Source organism: Poecilia latipinna, unplaced genomic scaffold, assembly GCF_001443285.1.
Source record: "Poecilia latipinna isolate Pla-1442-1.1 unplaced genomic scaffold, P_latipinna-1.0 Scaffold968, whole genome shotgun sequence".
Taxonomy (NCBI): Eukaryota; Metazoa; Chordata; class Actinopteri; order Cyprinodontiformes; family Poeciliidae; genus Poecilia; species Poecilia latipinna.
The window spans coordinates 225,102-236,010 of NW_015113584.1; positions in this window are offsets into that span (position 1 = coordinate 225,102).

Here is a 10,909-nt window from a genome sequence, read left to right on the forward strand (position 1 = left end):
TATTAATGTTCTCTAAAAAGCCATTGTTTTTCCTCTAATGTATAATACAGATACAACATGAGGTTTGTCTTGCTTGTAAACCAAAATACGCTTTCAGCTGCATCACGTTCTGTAGCCTATCCCACCTAAGTTAAAGCAGGTTGGACAGAAAAAAAGACATGAGTTATTTAAAATTCTTCACTTCGGCTGGTTCCGACTTCATTTGGCACAGAAAAGCAGACTTCAGCTGTGCAAGGACTCATGTTTGTGACTTTAAAACTTCAGGGCTGCCGAGAACAAGGGCTCCCTGAACAAAATGTCCTTTTCATTTCACGCTTTACATCGCTCGGCTCCTCTGCCTCTGATTCAATTTCAGCTAATTGTTCAATTAAAATCACATGCATGAGACAGAAAATGGCCTTTTCAAAAGCCTGGACACAAAGGCAATTATTGCTTTTACTTACTTTCCTGGAAATAAGAAGTAGATTGTGTTGCATCTAAAATGGAGGGTTTTTTTTTTTTTTAAGAAAGCTGATTTGCACTCAGTAATCGGTGTAAATTATGCATCAACTAAACTTATGTGAAGGTTTGTTGTTGTTTTTTTCGTTTGAGGGAGCTTGTGCCAAAACAGTAACGGTGAACAACAAATAGTATTTGGCATTTTGACTTGAAACAAAATTTTCCAAGGACTCAAAATGGACAGCTTTTACATTTAAGTCACCCTTCCCTACCGGAATGATAGTGAGGAGAACATATTAGGGTACATTTAGAAGTTAAAGTAGCTGACTCACATCTGTCATTGGAAAAAAATTTAACTTTATGCCTTGTTCCATAATTTCAAGTCAGTGTTTCTAATATAAAGGAGTAAAAATATGAAGTACACCAGAACGTAGAAGATGAATGTAAGAGTTTATGTTTCTAAACATCACTACAATGTCTCTATCATCCTAGAGAAAAGAACAGGGGGTGGGGGGCGGGAGCATCTGAGCTTTGTTTCTCACGTATTTGCATAATGCACTGTGATGGGTAAATGCTTGTCTCAATCCTCGGCTCTTTTGTATCTGCAGATTACAAAAGGGCCTGTTTCCAGCACTGTGCAGGCTACCAAGAAGAGACTATCAAAGGGAAGAAACAGGCTTTCAAGTCTGGACCCTTCGATTGTGTTACAGATTGGTTCCAGGTGAGGCAGCTTTGGGAAGTTCAGCCGGAGGAAAATTGCCCCTCAACAGAGAGTCAGGGAGGCTTCACGGTTGGCATGGCGCTCCGGAATTCCACTACAGCTCACGTTTGGTGGGATTTCTGAAAGATGGATGCTGGGCCTCAAAAATCTTGTTGTGGTTGATTGCAGTTACATTAAAAGCTAAGCTCAGAGAAAAAAAAAAAAAAGAGAGAGAGAGGATTCAGAGTGTCTGGCTGTTTTAAAAAAAAAGAGCTTGCAGAATAGCTGGATAGGCCTGAAGATAATAATTGGAGCATAATGTTCAAAACATCCCTTTGATTCACTCACAAGATAAGCCCTGGATTTATGTTTCAAAACAGACATTTTCCAGTTCCACTCTGGTGTTAACGTGATTTCTAAAATGAGTGGCTCATGTTCTTCTTTTTTCGCACATGCTATTATGGCAAGAAGCTATCTCAAGGATTCCTGGCAGAGAAATGTAGCTTTTCAGCAAACAAAGCCTCAAGAGTATATTGTGGCACAAAACCATTATTTGATACCCCTGAAACACTGCTTTGATTACGTGCCTTTCTAAAAACCAAGCTAGCTTGTGACTTACATTGAGACATATCTTTACAGATTTGACAGGCAGTCTGCTTTGCTTAACCCCGTTTTATGGTACATAATAATCTAATGTAAGGAGATCAGTCACATGGCTCAAACTAGACTTGACAGAGTCTTAAAAAACTTGCAGCTCATCAGGTATATTATTGATTTATACCTTTACACAATTAAAAATGAACAAAAATTTGCCAAATAAAAGGTTTTAAATAACTAACATTACCACTTTCCAGTTAAAGTAAATTTTCACATCCACAGAAATGCCAGTGATGAATAAAATTGATGATTATTCTTATAATTAAGTTGTAGAAAACATAATACATACATATATATGTGTGTGTGTATGTATGTGCGTGCGTGCGTGTGTGTGTGTGTGTGTGCGCAATGTGCAAAGGATCATTTAATGTACTATACAAATAACCAAAATAATGAAATTAATACAAACCAAATTCATGCTTTATAACAGTAGCATAACATCATCCTAAGTAACGTTGAAAAATCACACTTTAATTTTAACTGTATTGATCAAACAAGCTAAACAATGTCTCATCCACTTCTAATAATTATTAATTTTTATTGTGTTTTATTTTTGCACAACCACAAGTACCACAGTTACTAGTATACAACACAACTGTTGTAAAATAAATGAAAGGAATTACTAATTGTTTCTTTAATTTTATCATTTCCATATCAAATGGTTTTAAGTAATGTTATCCTTGCTGCTTTTTTATTAGTTATCCATGCCACTCTGTGAAGATGGGATGGTCTCACTAAGGCATGATTTTCTCTTCGCCATCCTTCAAAATGCAAAAGAAAACACATTTTTCAAGTAAGCCATATTTGAGTTGATCAAGCAACATGTGAATGACTGAAACCTGCTCACAGGCTTTGGGCCTGATGGGGATCCAGTATTATTTTGTCATCATGGCCAGGGAGGAAAAAGAAATATGTCCTTTGGTTTTTTTCCACATCTTTACGAGGTGTACCCTCAAACCTGACTGTAAAGTTGGGTTTTGTGCTTAATTTGGAACTAAAACTAATAGGAGCAAAAAGTAACTTACAAAAAACAATGTTACTCACTCTTCATAGAAACATCTCTCCATATTTACTGCTGGAGGTTTTACAAATTTCCATGATTTCAGCCGACAAACCCTTTGCTCTAACGTTGTTCAGATATAATACTAAAAGCTATCCTCACATTTGTCAGATGATTTTTTTATTTTTTTTTATTTTTGTTACTTTGGCAACATCAACCAAATATTTCAACGGCAACATTTGCTTTTCCACCAGCGATCATCACTTCTTCTTTTGATTTGTCAGCATGCAGTCCCAACCGGGTTGAACTGTGGTCCATCTGCACAGCTAATCAGATCTTAAACACGTCAGGAGAAACTCTAAGCAGGCCTGGAAGGGTTTCACGCGTACACACAGAAAGTAATTCCGAATGTCAGCCGCACACATGCTGTCAGATCTGATCTGAACCAGGCTACTTGTGGGAAAGACAATTAGGCAGAGAAGGCCAAAGCATTATGCATTACTCACCTGTCTTCCCAAATAAACTTAGAAGCACAAACATCTGCTCATGCTTTCAAATTGGGCAAAAATGTCAGTCAGTTTTCTGTCTTTGGACTTTTAAGGCATAGTGTTAAAGCTGTTTACAAGCACCAGGTAAAAAAAAAAAATGGCTGCAGCTTCTTTCTTTGTCCCAGTTTGCTCATTCAAATATTTGGCTGATTATTTTCTTAAATGTGGCTGTTTATTGGCGGCACTACACATGCATATGAATAGTTGTTGTAGGTCTCTCACTGGAAAAAAAAAAAAAAAAGTTGGTCCTATGGGCGTCCATATCAGCTACAAACACTGATCAGAGGCCACACAGAACAAACAAGCTGTTATTCCACTGTTGTTTGAAAGGATTGAGGAGAGATTGGTCTTGTAATGAAAAGAAAATAGAAGTGATGTTCCCATGACGGATATGGTAAACTAAATTGAGAGAGGCTGCTCTGTCGGCTCGCAGTTCGCACCTCTGGTCCTTCGGCTGCCCTCAGCCTCCCTCCCCTCCTCACATGCACCCTTCGTCCTCCCAACACTGACTCACCCTTTCCAAATATCCTCATCCAGCCTGGGGGCCCATGTGTTCATGTCCTGTTGGGGATTTGTTGATTTCTCTAATCATTGCTCCAGCTCTGCCTCTGTCTTTGTTTATTTTGAACAACAAGCAGTGAGCACAAGCGCTTAAGATTGTTGGGTTGTTTTTTTTTTTTTAACCAGAAAGAAGTCCCTGCCCTTGATTGCGTCTTAAAGATCACAATTACTTTATCTTTCATACTTTAGCCCTACAGCAAATGGTAGCAGCTTTGCGTTATTTGCACTTAAATGGCATATTTTTCTTTGTATAGTTTCTATTCTCAGACTAAACAATTCCTTTTTTTTTCTATAACATTATATTTCTTTCCTCTATGTTCTGTCTTGGTGCATTTTGTAAGAGATGCACAGGATGGAGGAAACTCCTGATGAGAATGAGAACCATGAGGAGGCGGAGGTGGAGGAAGTGCTGTATTTATGCTTTTCATGGTCTTCTCTCTGCACTGACAGGGGGGAAACAAACCCTGCTGGCTATCTTCTTAGCTGGGGCCTTATTTCACTGACAGGAGAGTCTGCATTCTCTGAGCTCTTCTCTGTTCCTCTTGTGACTGTTACAGAGTGTTTAAAACCAGAACCAGCTCTGTTCCTATCCCCAGGGAACCACACAAGTACCCCCTGACCTCCAAAGATGTTTATTGATGTGAACTGAAAGAATATAACAAAAAAAAGTTTTAGTTTTCTTCTTTTTTTTTCCATTATTATTATTTTGCCAAAGTTAAGGAAGAACTTTTTTTCCCCAAAAAGAAAGGAAGGGAACGCTAATGTCTTTTCGTTTATATAAAGTGGTCATATAAACTACAATAAAGAATGTTTCTAAATAAACATGCATAGAGTCCTATAAGAATAACTGAAGGTCTTCATTTTTTAACATCTTACATCAATTTTGATGGACACAGACTAACAGGAGGAATCAAGAAATAACTGTTTCTAAAGTTGTTGATGTTTATGTTGGATGACTACTTGTACTCATTCTACCAAATTAAATATATCAAATACTAAGATGTGCACTGCTTCTTTCAACAAGCTATCAAATTGCTATTAATGCATCCAGATGTAAATAACATCTGTTATGCCAACATGAATCATGTGTCAGCATGGCAGGAATTCCTTAGTTTTATTATCATCTTTTAAAAGAAATTTATAATTTGCAAATATTAAAATATCAGTCTTCACACACTAAAGGTTGTCTATTAATGTGCAATAAGAGAACTAAGCCCACAATAGTGCCCTGAGGGACCCCATTTGACAAGCATTGTGGCTTGGACTTGCAATTTTCAAGTTTAACAGCCTAGGGAAATTGACATAAATCAAAACAAACTAAACAAATGCCATATTGAGCCAAGGTCAATAAAGAAAGGATACACACATTCAAAAACCCAACAGATTGCATCCAAATATTATAAATGTGGAAATACTAGAAGTGATCTGTTTGCATATGAATTCCACATTTTTCCAAGCTGCTTGTTACTGCAAGTGAACAAGTGCGACACAAAAACTCATTGAGATCAAAATTAAAGCAAAAAAAAGAGAAAGAAAATAAGATGTTTTTTTATTTTAAAAAAAATCAGTTCACACCTTTTATGAGCATAAAGATTGTTAATTTTGTAAATTTGCTAATTATTTTTATTTTGTTATCTTTTCTGTTTATACTCATAGGCTTCTTTGGACAATGTCTCAGTTTCAGCAATACAAAAAGCAGAGTTTGGACATTTTTAACACGAGAGTTAAAGCAAACTGAAAAGTCCCTTGTTACATTGCAGCTGAGATCTAGACGTGGTCTTGCACTTTAAGTTATTTTGTGAATATGACAGATGATTTTTGAAGGAAAATTTTAAAGTCTTTGTAGTTGATTTATCTGCCCATACTTGAAATTAATTTAATGACTGAAGAGTGGAAAGTGGCCACACTCAACTTTTTTTGTGGCCTGCTTTTCTCTACCTAATGTTGCAGAATACACCTTCACAATGTATGCATGGTCACACCAGCACAAATAACACTTGATCTGCTGCTTTAACTACATAATGACATGTTGCTCCTCAGATGTCAGTCAGATGCTGTCTCGGTCTCTCTGCCTACTCCCCTTTCCAGGACATGTTTGTAGGGCTCAAAAACATTTCATATATGTCATATCCTGTGGAATTCAAGCAGTTGTTTTATTTTTACTTTCAGTAACGCAACTATCTTCATACAGAGGGTCTGACGCAGAAGGAGCTAAATGTCTCTTGAAGCCTTCGAGCAAAACACAATTCAAACCCCCGTGCAATTTTACGAAAAGCACATGTTTGCTTTAGTTTTTTCAGCTAATTTCACCCTTTAAAGTAATCGGCACAACCAACATTGTAAACTGGTGCCATAAACATTTCATGTATTTTTGCTGGTTTCGTTCAGATTTAATTTGGTACCTATTATATCTGCTCCAGCTGGATGCAAACTTTATTCCTGAATATTTAAAATGTGTAAAAAAACAACAACAAAAAACAGTAGCATTAGCTGGCATGAATAGCCACAATGGATTGTGATTATTCATTTATATCATGATATATTGTTGAAATAAAGTTAGTTTTCCAGTGCATACATTGTGTCAAAATGTGCCCAGATGACATATTTGGTGGTTCCAGATGGATATCTCTGTGTTGAAACATCTGTAGCACTGCTTGTGTTCACTTTTTGGAACATATTTGTCTTATCAGATATTAATCTACTAATTCTTCACTCATAACATTGTTTTAACGTTATTCAGGCAAAAACAATTTTTTTTATTCCTCTTGTGAATTTACCCTGACACAGTAACTAACTTGATACTTTGACGCTTGTGGAGTAATATCACATGTCCTGGGTTTCCGTGGAGACCAACATTACACATTGTTCTTACTCCACTTTGGTAAGTCATTTTGGGCAAGAACCAGAAAAATAGGATTTGTGTTTCAACGACAATACCACTAAGGTTAAAAACATATCCATGTACTTGTCAAGTGTGTGCCGTTTCCTCTATCACACACTGAAATATCAATACCCGTTAGCAAAAAAAAAAAGACATGCAGTAAAGATGTGGATGATTGGACCCGGTCCTTCATGCTTTCCTCGTTTCTTGGTGAAACGAGGGAACTTTCACCAAGAAAAGGAAAGTTTCTTGGTGAAAGAAACTTTCACTCAGTCTCAAAGAGTGAGACTGGCACGCATTCTCACTCGTTGCGTGCCAGTGGGTGTTTGCATGAGATGCATTTGGAAGTTGGTTACCCTGCATAAACCCATGTATTCTGACAGACACCCGATGGACAATGTCAAAAGTCTGCCTTCCCCTCAGAGCTCTTCAGGCTCAATCTAGAGCCTGACCCGAGATCATCAGCAGAGCACCTGCCACGTCAGCGGCTCAACAACACCACAACGCCCACTTGGTCGGCGGCTCCAGACGTCACAGACGCAGAGCAACAACGGGCTGCACACAACATGAGATGGGTGGGAATAACAAATACATAAGTTCATGTTATTCTCATCACTTGAAATAGCAATCAAAGCTGATTTAATTAAGTCATTCTGTGTAATTATGGTCTGCAGGGAAGCACTGACAGGGTCCAGATACTTTTTCGTTTTGGACAGGGCATTCTGGGATACTGGGCAGTCATGACAGAGACTTCTGTGGAGGATCCAAACCAGAAGTGGGGCGCCTGTGTGTGTGTCCTGATGTGCTTTGAGCACTTATCGGAAACCTTCATGCATATATGAGTAAGGCGTACTCACTTAAAATAGTCATGTCTTTGTCATTGTCCAGGTCTGCGCTTGTTTGTTTAAGCTCTGGGTTGGCACATGAAGCTTGCATATTATATTTCTATTTAGAAAATCAGACTACTTTCAAGTTTGTTTTTTGGGGCCTTTTCGGCACGAGTTCTGCTCATGCCAATTCCCTTTCATGCTTTACAAATGCTGAAAAGATGCAGAGATCGGTTTCTTTGAAGATCTAACTTTCATTTGGATAATATCAGGGTGAAGGATTTTATTAAATTTACAAAACTGGTTTAAAAACAACCAAATTTTGCAAAACATTCAACAACATCAGACAATTTGTGTGGTCATTCACAGGTGGCATCTGACACCATCTTCACGGTCGGGCTGAATCCAAATGTGTTTCCAGTTTCCCCTCACTTCGATGAAACGTGACCTTTTGTTTTGTTTGTTTTTCAGAAATATTTCACCCTAAATTCCAAGTCCAGGATTCTTTTCTAACTTTTAGATAAACAGACCTACACTGTGGTTCGTGGTCACAGAGTTTAGGTTTAGATGTTTATCTCAGCATCAACAGAGTAAACAACATACACCAAAGTGGACTGAGGGGTTGAGTTTTTGCAGAAAAAAAAAAACAAAAAAAAAAAACAAATCTGTGTCTGTCAGATTACCTCATCTTTTTTTCTAGTAGTAAAGAACAGTGAAATCTGGTACAACTATTGTTTCTACTTGTCTATTTACTTATGCGTGTCAGTATGTTCGAAATGTCCCTTTGCTCTGTCGAACAAGTAAAAAAAAAAAACGAAACAGAATGCAAAGTGTGAAATACAACATTAGAGTTTAGCATTCGCTTGTAGGTGTCAACTCGGTCCAAGAAAAAAAGAAAAATTCCTTCGCCGCCCCTGTTTAGAGTGTTAATCAGGGACTTTCTGAGTATCTCTGCTGATTAAGCATCTGGAACTGTGGAGCTACGCAAACTTTGTCTGTGACTGACAGATGTTATTCCAAAGTTAGTTTCTGAGAGAATCCTCAGCTGGTGTTTTAACCCGGAGCTTGCTCCCAAAGACACCCTCTGGGCCAGACTCTGTAGGATGCAAATGTCAGGTCTGCTTGGGTTGTATGGCGGTGGATAAGATCGGCTTTTGTCACTGAGCACTCCGACCCCATGTGATCGATTTCCTAGCACTTCACATGGGATACAAACTAGAGACTGAAATTATATAGTTCTTCTCCTTTTACACCGTGGTTCTTTTATTGTTTAGCAACAGCAATTAGTAAATAATTAAAGGAGAAGTATCGCAATTTCAGTAAAATATGGGTCTGGACATTTAATGGAGGGCTTCAAATACTTTCTTGAATAAGAACCTGGTTTTGATAGATCAGGCACTTTTTCAGAAGGGATGAGGTGACTGCAATTTAGGTAGTTATAAAAACCTACTAAGATTAGTTTGCAGCTAAATTTAGAGGTGCAAATTAACGCAGTCTTGTAAAAAACTGTTTTTGTTGTTTATTAATCTTAGTTTTTGATTACTTCCTTTTATCTGGAGTATTATTAAGACACAGAGGTCCATTTCTCTTAGTCACTCTCCAAAACAGGAAACATCAGAGAACATGCACTTCTTGCGGCAGTTGTGTGTTGATCTTCATTAAAATAACACAGCAATTTTTCACACAACTTTAAAGATGTGTATGTAAAACATAGAATGGGGTGAAATTAAAGAACTGAATATTTATGTGCAGGTTGGAGAAATTAAGTGTTACGTTTTCAAGTTCCATGCAGTGATTGCGTCATGCTGATCATTTCTCCCATAAAGCTGACAAATCATTATAAATGATCAAGCTTACCTTTAAACTATTATTAGTTTTTATCAACATTAATTTAACCTTTTGGATTATACCAAACATGCAAACTTTTCTCAAATTTTGCATTTGTTAAGCTGAAGGATGCCCCCTTTTTTTATTGTTTCAATTTACACAACAGCTGCAAAAATTGCAAGTTGATTTTTTTTTTAGATATGAAATAAAATAAATTAAATAACTCATGTGTGACTTTCGAATGCAAAATGAGGCCTGAATGGAAACCTGAGCGTGCAAAGAAGAGGAAACCTGGAACACGTGTGGCTGCACACAGAGACACTTTTTGCATTTCACAGAAAAACTGGAAACAAACAGACTTTTGTGAATATCTAACATCAGTAAATATCTTTGCACTTGTCTTAGATTAGTACTAAACGTCCAGCATATGGTCGCTTGCTGTACACTAACATAAATTTACATTTATAATGTGCATATTTCTGTTTATTTATTTGAAGGGATATCACATGCAGAAAAGGACATATACACAAATGCACAGTTCCTTATGTTGGAAAACTGGAATGTTTGCAGGACAAAGGAGCACCTTCATCTATGTCACCTGATGAGCACTTGAATGAGTCTCATGTTTTTAGATGTGTGCATTAATGCGTTCCACATTAAACAGGTCAGGGCACGTTTGGTTCTGGGAGAAAATTAATGATTCTTTGACGGAAACTTTTGATGCTTTTTAAAAATGTTAAAATTTCCATGCATTTAAAGATCTATATTTTTTGCATGCAAATCACCTTTTCATTTTCGAAGTATGCCCAATAACCAAAGTAAAGGACAGTGGAAAGTTGATATATGTATTTACATCTGAATGATGATGGTCATTGCCAAAAGGATTTTTCTGCTCCAGCCTTTTGAGTTACTGCTGTAAGCTTTAAAAAGACAACATTCTAAGCCACGACATCTCATAGAAGAAGATTTGCGAAAATATTCAGTGTTTTCCTCTGTGGCTTTGCCATATGCATCCACTGGCCTTTGGTGCAACGTTTACCTCTGAACCACACTCGAAGTTCAAGCCCAAGTTAATCACTGTTGCATGATGGAGAATACAAATTCTCCTGCTTCAGTGACGATAATAGTTGCAATTAAGTGAAGATGCTTGCTGTCTGTCTCTAACACATGTGGGTCATGAATTATTCATGCTGCCCAACTAAGAGAAGAAAAGCTGAGTGGAAAAACAAAAAATCTGTTGTTTTCTTTTAAACCTCTTTAAAAACCATCTGAAAAAGGGAGTGTGGAAAAAAGACCCGTAGGAGCCAGAAGAACTGCAGATAAATCCATGCGCTTGCCTGGATTGCACTACAAGTGGTGTGGGGCCAAAGTGTTTGTGGGGCTCCGGTGGTTTTTCAGCCAATAAATCCTCTACACAGATTTAATCCAGTCAGATGTGGAGCAGGAGAGGCGCAGTGAAGGATGTACGGC